Source organism: Mus caroli, unplaced genomic scaffold, assembly GCF_978045245.1.
Source record: "Mus caroli unplaced genomic scaffold, Mus_caroli_1 scaffold_8, whole genome shotgun sequence".
Lineage (NCBI taxonomy): Eukaryota > Metazoa > Chordata > Mammalia > Rodentia > Muridae > Mus > Mus caroli.
In genome coordinates, this window is record NW_028227263.1 from 43,863,687 (window position 1) to 43,879,202 (window position 15,516).

The 15,516-nt window shown below is 47.2% G+C and overlaps 1 pseudogene; it reads left to right on the forward strand.

Moving 5' to 3' along the window:
• Positions 1-141: 141 nt before the first annotated feature.
• LOC110297995 (high mobility group protein B1 pseudogene) lies at positions 142-7,839 on the forward strand (annotated as a pseudogene).
• Positions 7,840-15,516: the final 7,677 nt, after the last annotated feature.

Here is a 15,516-nt window from a genome sequence, read left to right on the forward strand (position 1 = left end):
AACTAAGTAAAACTGTATTTCTGAGGCTGCGTCTGGCTCCCACTCTCACAGTCATTGCATGCAGTACATTGAGCTCCATAGAGACAGCACTGGGGCAATCAAGAGCCAGACGGGCACTGGGCGACTCTGTGCCTCAAGGAGGAAAATCAACTAAACATGGGAGATCCTAAGAAGCCGAGAGGCAAAATGTCCTCATATGCATTCTTTGTGCAAACCTGCTGAGAGGAGCACAAGAAGAAGCACCCAGATGCTTCTGTCAACTTCTCAGAGTTCTCCAAGAAGTGCTCAGAGAGGTGGAAGACCATGTCTGCTAAAGAAAAGGGGAAATTTGAAGATATGGCAAAGGCTGACAAGGCTCATTATGAAAGAGAAATGAAAACCTACATTCCCCCCACCCAAAGGGGAGACCAAAAAGAAGTTCAAGGACCCAATGCACCCAAGAGGCCTCCTTCGGCCTTCTTCTTATTCTGTTCTGAGTACCGCCCCAAAATCAAAGGTGAGCATCCTGGCTTATCCATTGGTGATGTTGCAAAGAAACTAGGAAAGATGTGGAACAACACTGCAGCAGATGACAAGCAGCCCTATGAGAGGAAGGCTGCCAAGCTGAAGGTGAAGTACAAGAAGGATATTGCTGCCTACAGAGCTAAAGGAAAACCTGATGCAGCAAAAAGGGGGTGATCAAGGCTGAAAAGAGTAAGAAAAAGAAAAAAGAGGAAGATGAGGAAGAAGAGGAAGAAGAGGAAGAGGAAGAAGAAGAACAACAACAACAACAAGAACAAGAAGAACAAGAAGAACAAGAAGAACAAGAACAAGAACAAGAACAAGAACAAGAACAAGAACAAGAACAAGAAGTACAAGAAGAACAAGAAGAAGATAATGATGAATAAGTTGGTTCTAGCGCAGTTATTTTTCTTGTCTATAAAGTATTTAATCCCCTGTACACAACTCACCCCTTAAAGAAAAAAAAATGAAATGTAAGGCTGTGTAAGATTTGTTTTTAAATTGTACAGTGTCTCTTTTTTTGTATAGTTAACACACTATCAAATGTGTTTTTAGATAGCTCTGTCCTGGTGGTATTTTCAATAGCCACTAACCTTGCCTGGTACAGTCTGGGGGTTGTAAATTGGCATGGAAATTTAAAGCAGGTTCTTGTTGGTGCACAGCACAAATTAGTTATATATGGGGACAGTAGTTTGGTTTTGGGATTTGTTTTGTTTTGTTTTTTTGGTTTTTTCTTTTGGTTTTATTTTTGGGTTTTATTTTTTTCATCTTCTGTTGTCTCTGATGCAACTTATATGAAGTAATTGTTGTTCTGTTAACTGAATGCCACTCTAATTGCAAAAAAAAAAAAAATGTGGTTGTTTTGTTGACATTCTGAATGCTTCTAAGTAAGTACAATTTTTTTTATTAGTATCGTTGTCCTTTTCATAGGTCTGAAGTTTTCTTCTCGAGGGGAAGCTAGTCTTTTGCTTTTGCCCATTTGGGTCACACGGATTATTACAGTGTGTGTCTTTTCATATAGTTAGCTGGAAGAAAGCTCTTGTCCACAGACCCTGCCATTGTGGTAGGCGTAACATTTTCATCCATAGTTGAAGAATCTCCTAAATTGTGATCAGTTGGATAAGAGATATTATATAACCTACTTGGCAAAGCAAGGAGTGATCAATTCTATCACACCGTGGGATTATTAGAATCAAGCGATCTGAAAATCTGTCCTTGAAGGACTGATAAAAAAAGTATGTTCTAATCCATACACGAGGACTCTCCTTTAACCGCCATTACTGTGTAATGGCCGTTATATTTTGCAGTTTCCTCTGCTAAAGAAGACCTGAGAATGTATCCCCAAAAGTGTAAGCTTAAAATGCAAGACTGCCGTACTATTTGTTGACCTTGGTCCCAGTGAAGGTTATCACAAGAATGCTGGCTGTAATGCCTTCACCCTTCTATCTAAATACGGATTGCTCGGGAAACTTGACAGTTTAAAAGTATTTTTAATTAGTTGAGTCAGCTTTTAAAATTGTGCCCCATTTAATATGAAGGGTATATTCTCCTATATTGTGGTTTGTCCCTTTATAAATCAGATACAAGGAAAGAGGATAACTTTGCACGTTAGTGCCAGTTGTCCAATCCATTGGCTTTTTCTTTATAAAGCCCAAACTCATTCATTAATCATGTTTAATCTGCTTAGTTTAGGGAACAACTTGGAAATTTTGTGGGGTTTTTGAGATTATCGTTCTCTTAAAGTGCCAGTGTTTTAAAATAGCACTCTTGTAATTTCACACGCTTTTGTGATGGAGTGCTGTTATATAATTTTGACTTGGTTTCTTTACATTTGCGTTGCTAATGTAATTTGAGGAGGAATACTGAACACGAGTCCTGGATGATACTAATAAATTAATAATTACAGAGGTTTAAAAAAACTGTGTTTCTGCCTGGGACTCTTTCCATTGTTCACCTCCTCTGCTCAAAAGAACTCATGCACAGACATGATGGCGCGGGCCTGCGATTTCAGCATAAAAACACTAAAATTCCATAAATCTAGTTTTACTTTTACTGCATGATACGATTAATGATATCATTAAGAGAACAATACAAATTGGGAGTTGAAATTATTGTAATAAGGATAATAAACAATGAAAACCCCTGTGCCAGTTTATAATGGTGCAGGGGCAACGTCTACAAAGCCATCGGCTGTGTTATACTGTATGTCTCCTGATTAAGGAACTCCTTGCATGGCAAATATTTCCAAATTATTAACCACTTTGAACCTCTTCAGTGTACTGTCCTCAGACATGAAGCACTCAATGAGAACTTTAGAAAATACCAACAAATCGGAGTCCTAAACCACTGAATCAGAAACTCTACTGAGTTCTGGAGGTGCTCCGGTGACTCTCACACACCTACCTCTGCTTTCTCTGCCTTCTCAATCAGAGCACACTTCCCTACTGTGAAAAAGAAAGGATAATCTCCAGTATGCACAACGGAACACAAACGGGGGGAGTTTGGCAAGACCAAGAGTGAACGACGACCCAGAGTGGGCTACCAAGCATCTTTGGCCAAGACAGCTTCTTTGTTTTACCCCTGACATTAATGGTGACTCTCTCTTATGCCATTTGTGGATGCTGAACCTCACAATGAATCCTTGTCTGAATAACTAACCTTTGGAAGAACAAAGGTGAGACATGCATATATGGCTTTGCCAAGGGAGACCCACCTAGCGAGAGGAAACCTGGACTCTCCACACTGTCTGCCTTAGTTCAGGCTCTCCCTATTCCAGTATCTGCAGGGCACTTCCACAAGCTGTGGAGACTCAGTCTGTAACAGGCCATTCAAGCTTCTACTCTCTACTGTTCTCATGTTCTTCCAGGGTTGGCAGAAGGGATATTCCCTGCTAGAGTTACCACAGGAGTCTCAGATAGCATTTGGGGAGACCATAGCAATGGGGATTCTGAGAAAGCAGGCTATAATATTGAGGGAAAGTAGGAAAAAGACTCCTGGCATCAAAGGGTTGGCAAGACCCATATGTGAAGTTATAACTGTAGACTCCCTACCAGAAGCAGGGAATGGTGCGCACAGGAATGGGCTGTGGTGCTGCAGGCTCCTGGGAGAATTCTGCCAGGTACGGAGCCAACCTAGGAAAGACTCTAGGGAAATGCCAGGGATGGAAGCCAGCCTTCCCAAAACAGTCTTTTCATGTGTTGCCTGCTCTGCCAGAGAAGGCACAGTGCCAGAACAAGCCGCAGAGATATTAGCTGTGGCAGGAACTGATCAATGGAAGCAGGGACCTCAGCCTGCCAGCTGCCAGAGTGTAGAGGCAGCGATGGTCCCAACAGGACTCAGCTCCCAGGAGCGGTGTGGAGAGCTTGTGCTAGGCAGAGAGGAGGAAATGCAAGAAGGGAGCAGTTTGCTGCTCTCCTCATGGGCCACCTGTGAGAGAAGTGCGTGGAAGCCTTGGGAGCCCCCTGGGAGCTAGGTTTGACACTCACAACCCTCTCTGCAGGAAATGAGAAAGGTAATAAGCCTGCCAATTTGGCCACTTGAAAGACCAAGTGGATAGAATGGAATTCCCCCTGCTTCCGGCTCCTCCCTCTGTCCAGGAGAGATCATCAGCACACAGCCATGTGCTATATAACAACATTTCACTCAACACCAGACCACACACACAACAGTGGTCCCATAAGATTATAGGAACCAACAGTCCTGCTGCCGAGTGCATCCTATGATAAGGAGTACAGCCCACTACTCTTACGAGATCCTGAGCTAATGAAACTGAGCTGTCAGTTGGATAAAAGCCTAACACATGCAGTCACATGCAGGAAGTACTGCATAATCATAATACCCAGGTAGTGTGCCACCAGGAAGGGTCCTGGAGGAGTGCCAGGAATAGAGGCACACGGTCTCTCCTCACACAAGCCTGCTCTGCCAGGGAAGGCTCTGTGCCAGGACAGGCCACGGGGAAATTAGCTGTGGCAGGAACTGGCCAAGGGAAACAGGGACCTCAGCCTGCCAGCTTCCAGAATGCAGAGGCACCCACAGCCCAGCAGGACTCAGGTCATGGAGGTGGTATAGAGAGTTGTGCCAGGTATAGCAAAGGAGGCTTACGTATTAAATACAATATGCTTTTAAACATGTGTATGTAGTCATGTGTGGCTACAGTATGAGTGGAGGTCAAGGTGTGGCCACAGCCTTGTGTGAAGGTCAAGGACAACCTTGGCTATCAATCTTTGCCTTCCACCTTGCTTGAAACAAGGTCTCTCATTTGCTACGTACACTGGACTAGCCAGCACAGAAGCCTTCAGAAACTGTCCTGCCTCCGCCTCCTATCCAAGATTCCATAGAAGCCCTGGAATTCAGACGTGCCCTGACCCCAGTAATCTTACATTAATTTCAGGGAACTCCTGATAGAAGGAACTAATTTAAGCAGTACTCACCATCACACCTACAGAAGCCCAGGCTTTAGCGTAACTCTGGGTTGCATCTGGGTTTCTCCAGTGCATGACTTCATACCACACTCTGCTCAGCATGGCCTTGGAGCAGTAAGAGATACAGCTGGGGTACACCCGACTATACCAACCACCTAAGCTTCCGTAAGTACACTGCAATATTCACACAGCAGTGAAACCCCCTTAAAGAGAAATGTCTTGACACACAGCCCCATTGTCAAGCAAGTTGTGCTTGTACCACACGGATGACACACACAGTGCACAGTGGAGGAGAGAGTGGCCACAGGCACCCGTAAGAGTGATCTGAGGATGACAGAGATACGTTAAAAAGACAGAGTCGAGTTCCTCTGTAAATCAGCATCCCACACCCTGAGGCTGGCCAGCACATTCAAAAGGAAATTGGAAACAGCTCAGAAAAATAACAGTATTTTTGAAGAACCAAAGGTAATGAATGGAAAGAGGGCTTTGCATAGCAGCAAAGGTTCCCTACCCTGCTCCCATCGGTAGGAACACCAAAGGGCAAAGAACTCAGGACCCTTAACCTTCACTGGATTAAAGTCTTGGTTTTTAAATAAAAGACAAGGTTACAGGGCCAGATTGCCAAGCCCTATGTCCAGATTGAGCTAAAACTAGCCAGGCTCAAAATGGCTACACAAAGGACAAAGAAAAGTGAGACCGGGAGAAAACCACATCCGGTGAAATGTCCTTTGTAAATCATCCAAATCAACTCTAATGTCAGACACTCTGTCAGAGCAAAATCACATCTGCTCTTAATTAACCCTGATTCCAGGTAGCGACAGCTGAACTATAGATAAGACCTCAGTGAGGGGTCTATAACAGTTTCCCGGTTTCTCTGACCCTTCACTGCAGCCGGTAGGCATCTGATGGATAACTGAGGCAGATAAAAGCTGGACACTTCTGTCTTTATACTGTGTCTGTCCCTGTGCTGTCTTAACACTTGAGTCAGATCCTGCTCAACTCTGCCTGTAGACATGTCAATCACTTAAAATGTTTATTTTCCCAGATGAGAATGATAGCACGCACATTTAATTCCAGCCCTCAGGAGTCAGAGGCAGGTGAATCTCTGTGTTCAAGACCAGCCTGGTCTACAAATTAAATTCCAGGATAGCCAGAACTACACAGAGAAACCCTGTCTTGAAAAACCGAAAGAGAACTTTTTTCCAAAATTGTAATTTAGAGTTATCTTAATCTGTTTGCTGTTTCGAGCTTCGTATGTGTTTATTGGCAACTGAAGGACATACAGTTTGATCATATGGCCCATACCAAACCTGAGGCTAAGATACCTGTACATGATAATTAACTGCTCAGCAGTCCTGGTTTCAGTTGGAACTGTAAGCCTGCAAACCCTCAGGCCAGATTGTACCCAGGAAGGAAAGCACCTCCACTGTGCCCATGAGCAAAGAGAAATTAGCAAGCATTATTCTACCCCATCTCCAGATCAATAAAGGCTTACTGCCCTTGACCTGTGAGCAGCCTGATACCTGCCTCCAGTAAACTGAAGTCAGGCAACTGGAGCTGGTGGCTCAGGAAAGGAGCCTTGCCCAACTCCACAATAAATACCTGAGTCTCACTTCTACTGTTCCCACAGACCAGTAACTTCCTCTTTTTCTGCAAACTCAGAATAGGGCCCTCACCAGGCATTTAATCTGCCAGCACCCAAAGTCTTGAAATACTCAGCCTCCAAAACTGTGAGAGATGAATGAATAGTGAGCCACTGGGTTTATCGTGGCCAGCAGAGTAGATGAGGTACTAGCCTCAAACAGACATTATCCCTCCCCAACCCAGTCTGACAGAAGCACAGACATTGAAATCCCTGCATGGTAGACTTCAGATTTGAGATTAGCTTGTAGCACTATTGCTTTCTGGTCCGAAGGGACAGAGACACCAAACTGGGGGGAGAGGGACAACTCTGCGGTAGATCCACACCCTGCACTGTAGAGAACAGAAAGACACACCAAGCACTGCCCTATGAGTGTTGATCCTAGCAAGTGAGTTCCAGAGAACTGAGCCCCTTTTCAGAGTCATGACCATCCCAAGTAGGCCTGTCTGATGAGGCTAACAATGCCAAATACAGGTTTAAAGACTGGAGGAGGGAAGGTGGGGGGGAGAAGGGGGTGTAGAGGTTGGGCTTTTGTTTCTTGTTGATTTGGTTGTTGTTTTGTCAGCGGTGGGGGTCATTTAGTTGGTTGGTTTTGGTTTGTTTTTGCTTGTTTATTGATGCCAGATCTCCTGTATCCCGGGCTAGTATCAAACTTGCTGTGTAGTCAGGGTTGACTTTGAACTTCTGATCTACCTCCACCTCTAGAGCTTGCATTGCAAGTACGTGCCTCCACACCCTAATATATGATCTTTTGACATCCTAATTTTAATTTTCCCTTGGTAAGGAGAAGAGAAAGATTAACTGGATTTAAGCTAGAACACAGCTGAGCATTGAGAAACACAGCCTGCTGCCAAGTAATAAAGCTGGAAAAGTGAGGTGCCCCGGCATGTTCACCCAACATCAGCTTTCCCTACAGCTCCATCAGCCCCCACCTGGTTCCAAGTTTATCGAGTTTATTTTAAAAGCTTAGAGAGAAGAATCGGGAACGATGTTTGATCGTGGAGGAAACTGAGCGCGCGGGTGTCTTCCAGTTTCGCTCTCATCCTACAGGCTCGTTCCGTGGACTCGGGCGCCCCCACGCGGCGGCAGGCACAAGCCTCGGGCGCCCGGGTCCTGATGACAGAGCCACCAGGCACCGCGCTCCCAGCTCACAGCCTTCGGCCGCCCTCAACCCCGCCGCTTCCCCCGGGCCTCGTCAGAGCATGGGGACTTAATGTTTACGAGATCGCCAGGCTCCCGCGGGCCGCTGTGGCGACAGCCAGCCCGCGGCGCTAACGAGCCCCAGCGGAGCGCCGCGGAGGCCCGGCTTTGGCAACCTGGCGCAAGCCTGCCGTGGCCGCCTGCAAGCAAACTCCCAGTGCCACCCACGGAAGCCGAGGCCGCCGTGGCCACACCAACGAGTGGCCAGGGAGACCGAATCTAGGATTTCCGGTGTTTTGCTGGCCCGATCTCTAGATCCGCCCTTCCCGGTCCATCCAAAAGTCTTGACCGCTGAACCCTAGACCCTGGCCCAGTAATCTCTCCCCAATGACCAGAGGTCAACGGGAGAAAGGAGAGAGAGTAATCATTCTATCTCATCCTGGGGGTGTGTTCAACTTATTCTCCAAACTGACAGGGCTGGGGGTCACCTGCTAACTTCTGGGCAAGATCCACACATCAGAATGAGGATCAATCATGGCTCGTCCCCAGAAGAGAGTGAAAGGCTCACATTTACAGCCTGTGTGCCAGGAACTGTGTAATTACTTACATTAATTTCCTCAGTCCTAACAACACTGCGATAGGCCCTGTTGTACATACACAGTTGTTCCCATTTCACAGAAGGAAACTGAGACCTAAGCCCGCATGGCGACCCTGAGACCCAGAGACCGATTGAGGCAAAACAAAAGCTCTGCAAGCTTGGCTTGGTTAAAGACCATCCTCCACTACATCATCAGTTACAGTAGAGGCTAGCCTGGGCTATGTGAGACCCTGCCTCAATTTTTTTTTTAAGGTGAAGAGAGCCTTGCATTTTTCCTAAGTGTCTTCCAGGACACACACACACACACACACACACACACACACACACACACACACGCACGCACGCACGCACGCACGCACGCACGCACGCGCGCGCGCGCGCACTACACAGGAAAAGGCTCCATGGCCCTGCAAGTTGAGAACTTAAACTATCGTCCTCAGCTTTGGAGAGTAGTAGCTGACAATTTCTTTTAATCAGTTGGAGTCTTTCCGAGGGAAAAGATGTTTCTCTTGGTTTAAGTCTGTGTTTTGATGCTTACTATAGCAGAACATCCTTTTTCAACATACACTAGCATCCTGTAGCACTGCCTGAGGGGGTATACTTTGGGATACATCTCAAATGTTCATAATGACAACATTTTCTGGTCATTTTCCTGTGCACCAAGCACCATCGCATGTGCCAATCTACCCCTTAAAACTCCCTGGATTACTTGGGGGAGAGAGAAAAACTCAGAGCTGCGAATGCTATGGGTGGCAACATAAAGCTTCGGGGCTGGAGGCTGGGGGCATTGCCACACTTGCCTACTACTGTCATTCTCCCGTTCTGCAGAATGAAACTGATGTGCGGAGCCATGACATCACTTTCTCTAGGTCATAGTCACGCGAGTGAGTGGACAGGGCTCAGGCATGCTGTGGCCAGGCCTGTGCTGGTACTTAGGACAGCCTCCATGCTGCCCCTCCACCGTACTTGCAGGGTTAGGGTCCTCATCTCAGGGCTGAGTCCTCATGAAAGCTAGTTTTCTGTGAGAGGGTCTCTTCTCCTTCAAGGGCCTCCCCCTTCTACCTGTCCGTCAAAACCACCATCACAGACAACCCCGTAGGTGAAGAAATGGGCACAAGATTTGAGTTTAAGCAACTCCGTGTTGGATTCTGGCACCACTGTTTACAGGCTGGTTGACTTTAGACAGCTAATTTGGCCATCAGTTGCACTCAGGAGAATCTAAGCAACCTCTGCTACCTTATGAGACCTGAGGTGGACTGAGGTCATCCTTGTGAGAACTCAGTAAACCCTGTTTCACACCTTTCATACTTCATGCTGGGAACTCTTCCCTGACTGTCTCCACCCCATCTCTCTACAGGGGGCTTGAGGCTCCTCTGCTAAGGGCTTTACCCCACCTCAGCTTGCCACACCCTTGATCCTGAAATAATGGCCCTGTGTATCTGAATCCTCCAGTAAAAATTAACTTTGAGGGCCAGCCTGTTCACTGCTGTATCTGCAGGGCCTAGTACCACCAACATTGGCACACAGTAAGATTTCACTTGATGTCTGGTGGATCAGTTGCTGGATCCTAGCAACTGGAAAGATGGCTATTGAAAACCCACCATGCCAAGGCCCAGTTCCAGCATTCCACATGGACCCTAACTCATTTAATAAAACTAGCATATGAGAGGAATGCTAATATTTTCTTATTTGGAGAAAGAGAGGTACGGGAATGTGCCCAATAAATAATGGAGAAAGGACGTATGCCTGGTTTGGCTTTGGAGGCTGCAAATGGGTATGCAGATGAACGCCTGCCTATAGCTTCACTGAGATGGGCAGCCATGCAAGTCCTGCCTCTCCTGTATCTCCTCCCATCTGTGCAGTGAGGGATGGACCTGGTTACAGACGGGGCCCTTGGTTTTCTGGAGGCTTAGGGAACATTGGGAGAATAAAAAGAGACACTTGGGCTAAAGGAGACCTTAAAACAGCACAGTCACTAGGTCAACCCAGCTTGAAGCAGAGAGTGCAATGGCCAGCAAGGCAGGAAGCCCACACCCGTGATTATGAGCACCCAGGTCAGAGCTGGCTCTAGTTCAGTTTATCTGCAGCAAAGAAAGGTCAGAGTCAAGGTCACAGCAGGGCTAAGGACAATAACAACCACTGATAAATAACCAGCTCTTCAGTGTGTGTGATGTCATCTGGTCCTCACGTCAACCCTGTGACTGTTATTGCTGAGAATGATGGCCTGAGAGGCCTGAACCTGCACCAGAGTCACATGTGGTCAGTGTTGATTGACAGATCCACTACAATCTTTCACACACTAAAAATCACTCTATCTCTTTAAGCCGAGAGCAGGCAGGGCCCAAGGGTCATGCCTGCGCAACTGGCAGGTAAGTAAGAGAAGTAGCCACTTTGCTCATTAAAAGTTTGGCCAGGCAAGCAGAGTGGGCACCTGGGACAGATGGGACTCCCTGAGATGCAGGCCTCAGCTGGACCAAGCATTAGGCCCAGGCTGCTGTAATTGGGCCCCAGGTGCCCTGCTGAGTCTGTGTCCCCATGGGGAGACTAAAGGAGACACCAAGGTCCAGTTCATTATGGCTTAATTAGTGGCAAATCACTTGGCAGCCTCGGGGACACTGCAACGAGCTCAGAGCGAGAAAAGTTTGAGCCCTCACAACTTCTTCCCATGCGGCCCACAACTTTCTTTGCTGCAGATAAAACTTTTTCCAAACCCGAGGGACACTAAGTCCCCATTGATGCCCAGGTTTCTCTAGGTTGCTCAAGCCCAGTGTGGCATCAGAGGCTGGCCTAAGACCCAGATACTGCCTGGCCATCTGGGGCACTGCTGGCTCCTCAGGCCTCAGGCTGGCCTCAACTTGGTGAGATGCCCTGGCTTTGTCCCCCATCCTGTCTTAGGACACACACACAAGGTCAAGCACCACAACACTGAAACATGGTCTCATTGCCACCCGGATGATGGTCCCTCCACTCCCAGGGCAGATCACAAGTGCTCCTCAACCACCTGAGCCTCATTTCCTTCTCACAGCAGCCACAGGAGGGAAGGAGGGAGGCTGATGTAGAAATGATGCCAGTGACAAATGGCCACTGTTTCAGAAGCAAACATCTTACATACTTGCAACTCATGTGCACGAGGTAGACACTCTCACCTCTATGTCCAGATAAATAAGCCAAGCCCCAGACAATTCCCGATTGCCCACCTCCTGCAACTGCCCCCTCGTAGAGAATGGTAGCTTTGGACTGAGATAAGTTTGGGCTCAATCTTAACTCTGCTGCTACCTGTGTAAATGCACATAAGATACATGTTTAGCTTCTCTGAACCTCTGTTTATAAATGGGAAGGGGGTTTTTAAGCACATGTACTACAAAAAAAAATTATGCGAATAAAGGCAGTGTCTATAAAACACCTGTCATAGGCCCAGACCAAGGTAAACTTTTATTGGCTGTGGTTAGCACTGTGTTGTATTTTAATAAAATGGGGGTAGGGGAGTGGTGGACCACAAAATTTGATGCCAGTAATTCTGAAAATATCTTTTCTCCCTTGAACTGTGCCAGGTTGGGTATCAGGTCCTGGGTTTTGGTTCTGCAGGTTCTGGGTTAGAGGCTCGCCTTGCTCTGTTCAGGCAGGCGTGGAGTCTCATGAAGCCTTAGACTGGGCAATAGGCCCAGCACCCCAGCTCTTGCTGGGGTAGGGATGGCATCAATGTGAAATGTCACAGTCTCCCTGGAGCACAGTGCCTGCTCCAAAAGGCTGCTGTGAGAACAGAGTTGTGAGATCTGCATCGAGATGAGCAGGCTCTGCACATGCTAGGGCTGAGTAGAATTATCTGGTACTGTCCCAAACACAAGGCAACTGTAGTTCCAAAGGCCAGGGCACCCATCTGGCAGTCACCAAGCCCAGAGTAAAACCCAGGGCTTCCCTGCCCAGAGAATATTGGAGGAGGTTAGCAGGAAGTTCCCCTAGCAGCTACACATTACTTCACCCTAAAGGGGCTCTGACACTCACTGAATGGCCCCAAGAGTAAGGTAGCACACACCGGGCAGAGAAAGGGAGGCCTGGGGACAGACAGAGGGAGTAGGGGTGGCAGGATCTGTCTTCTGTCTCCTTGTGTTTCACTTTGCTCTCTCTTGCCTCCACACAAGCATTTAACTCCAGATAAGCCCCAAACTGAAAAGAGGCAAAGCGCTCGCTATGAAATACAACTTAAAATGCACCCCATGGCCCTTCTTCAGTCAAGGGCCTCACCCTCTCCGTGAGGGAGAAAACTCTCACATGCCTTCACAGACCTTTGGGGAAGGGATGAGATCAGTCACCCCGATCTACACAATGGACATCCAAGCTAGGACCAGAACTGAGGACAGAGGACTTAGGTCTCTGCTGACTGACAGACCTGGGCTCAGGGGCGGCAGAGAGAAGCTGGACCTGGAACCTTCTCGGGACTCCTGAATCATCAGTGGGCTCATGCTTCCACTTGCTTTGTTGACCTTCTTGTGAGTCTCTACCAGGACCAACCATGCAGAATGAGTGGGGATTCTCAGGGAGTAGGGAGTTTAGGATCCAGATGGGAGAGGGTGTTAATTGCTTTGCTTGATGTTGTGAAGAAATCCCTGGCAGAAGCAACTTAAGGGGGTAAGGATACTTGGTTTCAGAAGGCAAAGTTCACCGAGGTAGGAAAGGCTTTGCCGGTGACTCATATGTGGGCAGCAGGAGCTTACAGTGCCACGCCTCACAACAGCCCAGAAGTAGGCGTGAAGCCAACAGCACAGAATTAGGCTTGACTTTCAAAGTCCTACCCTTAGCAGCCTGTGTCCACCATCTAGGCCCCAGGTTCTTTCCTAAACAGCCACCAGCTGATGACCAAATGTCCAAACACAGGATCCTGTGAGGCCCTTCACATTCAGATCATAGGAGAACAAGTGGCCAAAGTTGGTCCAAAATCCCCCCAGAGAAAACTGGGGCTGGAGCTCAGAGAAGCCAGAGTACCCAACACTATTAAACATGGAAACTATTAAACATTGATAGGGTTTAGAGCCAAATGGTCCAGGTTCAAACCCCAGCTCTGCTGCCTCCTGGTTGTGTGTCCACAGAAAAGGCCTCACCTGTCTCCTCTTCTGTGAGTTAGCAATGGGGTCAAGACAGGGCTGTTGTAAGATCAGTGACAGAGTCTCAGCTGTTGTTTATAGATTTCACACTGTATGACTCTGTGTGTGTGTGTGTGTGTGTGTGTGTGTGTGTGTGTGTACACAAGCTATGACCTCATTTGACCCTGCACATACACCTAAATTACACCTAATCTAGATGGGGCTCAGTAAGTCTGGTGGAGGGAACAAAGGGGACAGAAGAGGGATGAAGTTGATGCTATCATCGTGCTTGTTCATCAGAAGAGCATTCTGAGCCTCAAAGTGGGAAAAATAACTTCCCAGCTTCTCAGAACCAGAACAGAACCGGGTGCCCTGCTCTGTGACCTGACACTGGAATGGCCTGGGAGTCTTTTAGAGGGTGTGTTAAAGTGTAGAAGGGAAGTCTAGCAATGAGAGGACTCTACACCAGCCCTGCCAGGCTCAGACAGCCCAGGCACAATCCTTTCCAGCACAGACAGTGGGGAGCAGTTACCTTGTGGAGTGTGGTGCTTGGGTGCCACCTTGTGACATTTCTGAGAAGTGCAGTCTGTAACTGATCAGACACGGAGACCTCTGGCTGCAAAGGTCCCACAAGAGGCTACTGGTCTTCTTTCTGGTCCACAGATCCTGGGGAAGGCTCCGGGTCCAGACTGGATTGGAAAGAGCAGGCCACTCCAGAAGCTTTGTCTGGAAATCAAAGATCCCCACAACCAAATCATCTTTCAGACTGGGAGGAACTGGGATGCGACAACTGGGGTTGCCAGGTTCCTTCCCATCAGGACCCAAGACCTCAGGCCAGCCTCAGGTGATCTCTCACCTGGCCTACCACACACAGCCATATCACACTATTTTTTTGATATGGCTTTCAGTCCCTCCGCTTACAGTCTGAGGTCTTCAACACAATGTCTGATCTGGGGGGAAGGGTGCTCAGCCCAAAGCACCATGCAAGGATTAGTTTGCAGGGTAGGCCCTGCTCCACATCATCCTGCCAGGTCTTGACAGGTGGGCCCAGCCACCATACCTGCAGACTTAACTTCAGGCTTAAAAAAATCTCAGTAAATTCTCTCTCCCACACAACGTTCAACCACCCATTGAAAGACAAACAGCAGAGACTACTGTGATTGGCATGCATTTATTCAGCCCAATTCCTGTTCTCATGGGTTCCATAGTGCTCTCATTCATTCCCATAGAGCGATCTCCATGCACCCTGTGAGGGCCCAGGCCAGGGGTCTTAAAATGGGATCAGCCACATCAGAAGGAGACTTGATTCTGAGTCCCAGTTAATACTTACTAGAACAGAGTCCTGGCCAAGGGCAAGCTCTGTCGTACATCGCATCTGGAAGAGGTTTGATAATCATTAATTTACAGAGGTTTGTGAGGCTCCAACGACCTACAACATCTAGGGTTTAAACGGTGAGGTCAGAACACTGGAGAGGATCCGTGCAACTGAGCTGGCTCCTTCTTGGCAAGGTGCTGCTAACCTTTCCCTTAGTAAATTTCACAGCTTTCTTTTTTTTTAAGATTTATTTATTTATTTATTTATTTATTTTATTATGTGAGTACATTGTTTCAAACAAAGCAGAAGAGGGCATAGGATCCCATTACAGATGGTTGTGAGCCACCATGTGGTTGCTGGGAATTGAACTCAGGACCTCTGGAAGAGCAGTCAGTGCTCTTAACCTCTGAGCCATCTCTCCAGTCATCACAGCTTTATTTTTAAAACAGGATCTCACTATGCAGCTCTGACTCACCTTGAACTCAATATGTAGACCAGGCTGGCTTTGAACTCATGGAGATCCACTCACCTCTGTCAGTCGAGTGCTGTAATTAAAGGCATGTCCTGAATATCTTTGGGGTAAAGGGAAGGAATGTTAAACCAATGTTTGTTTGTTTTGTTTTGTTTTTAATTTTAGCACTGTTTAGCAAATTCTCAGTCATGTCCCATGGTTCCACAGTTATACTACATTATTTAATAGCTGTGAAATGCCATATAGAAGTAATTTGTTTAAACACTTTTCATTTACAATACTTTTATTACTTCTTGCAGAATTTCATTCCATGTAGTTTGGTTTGGTTTGGTTTGGTTTGGTTTGGTTT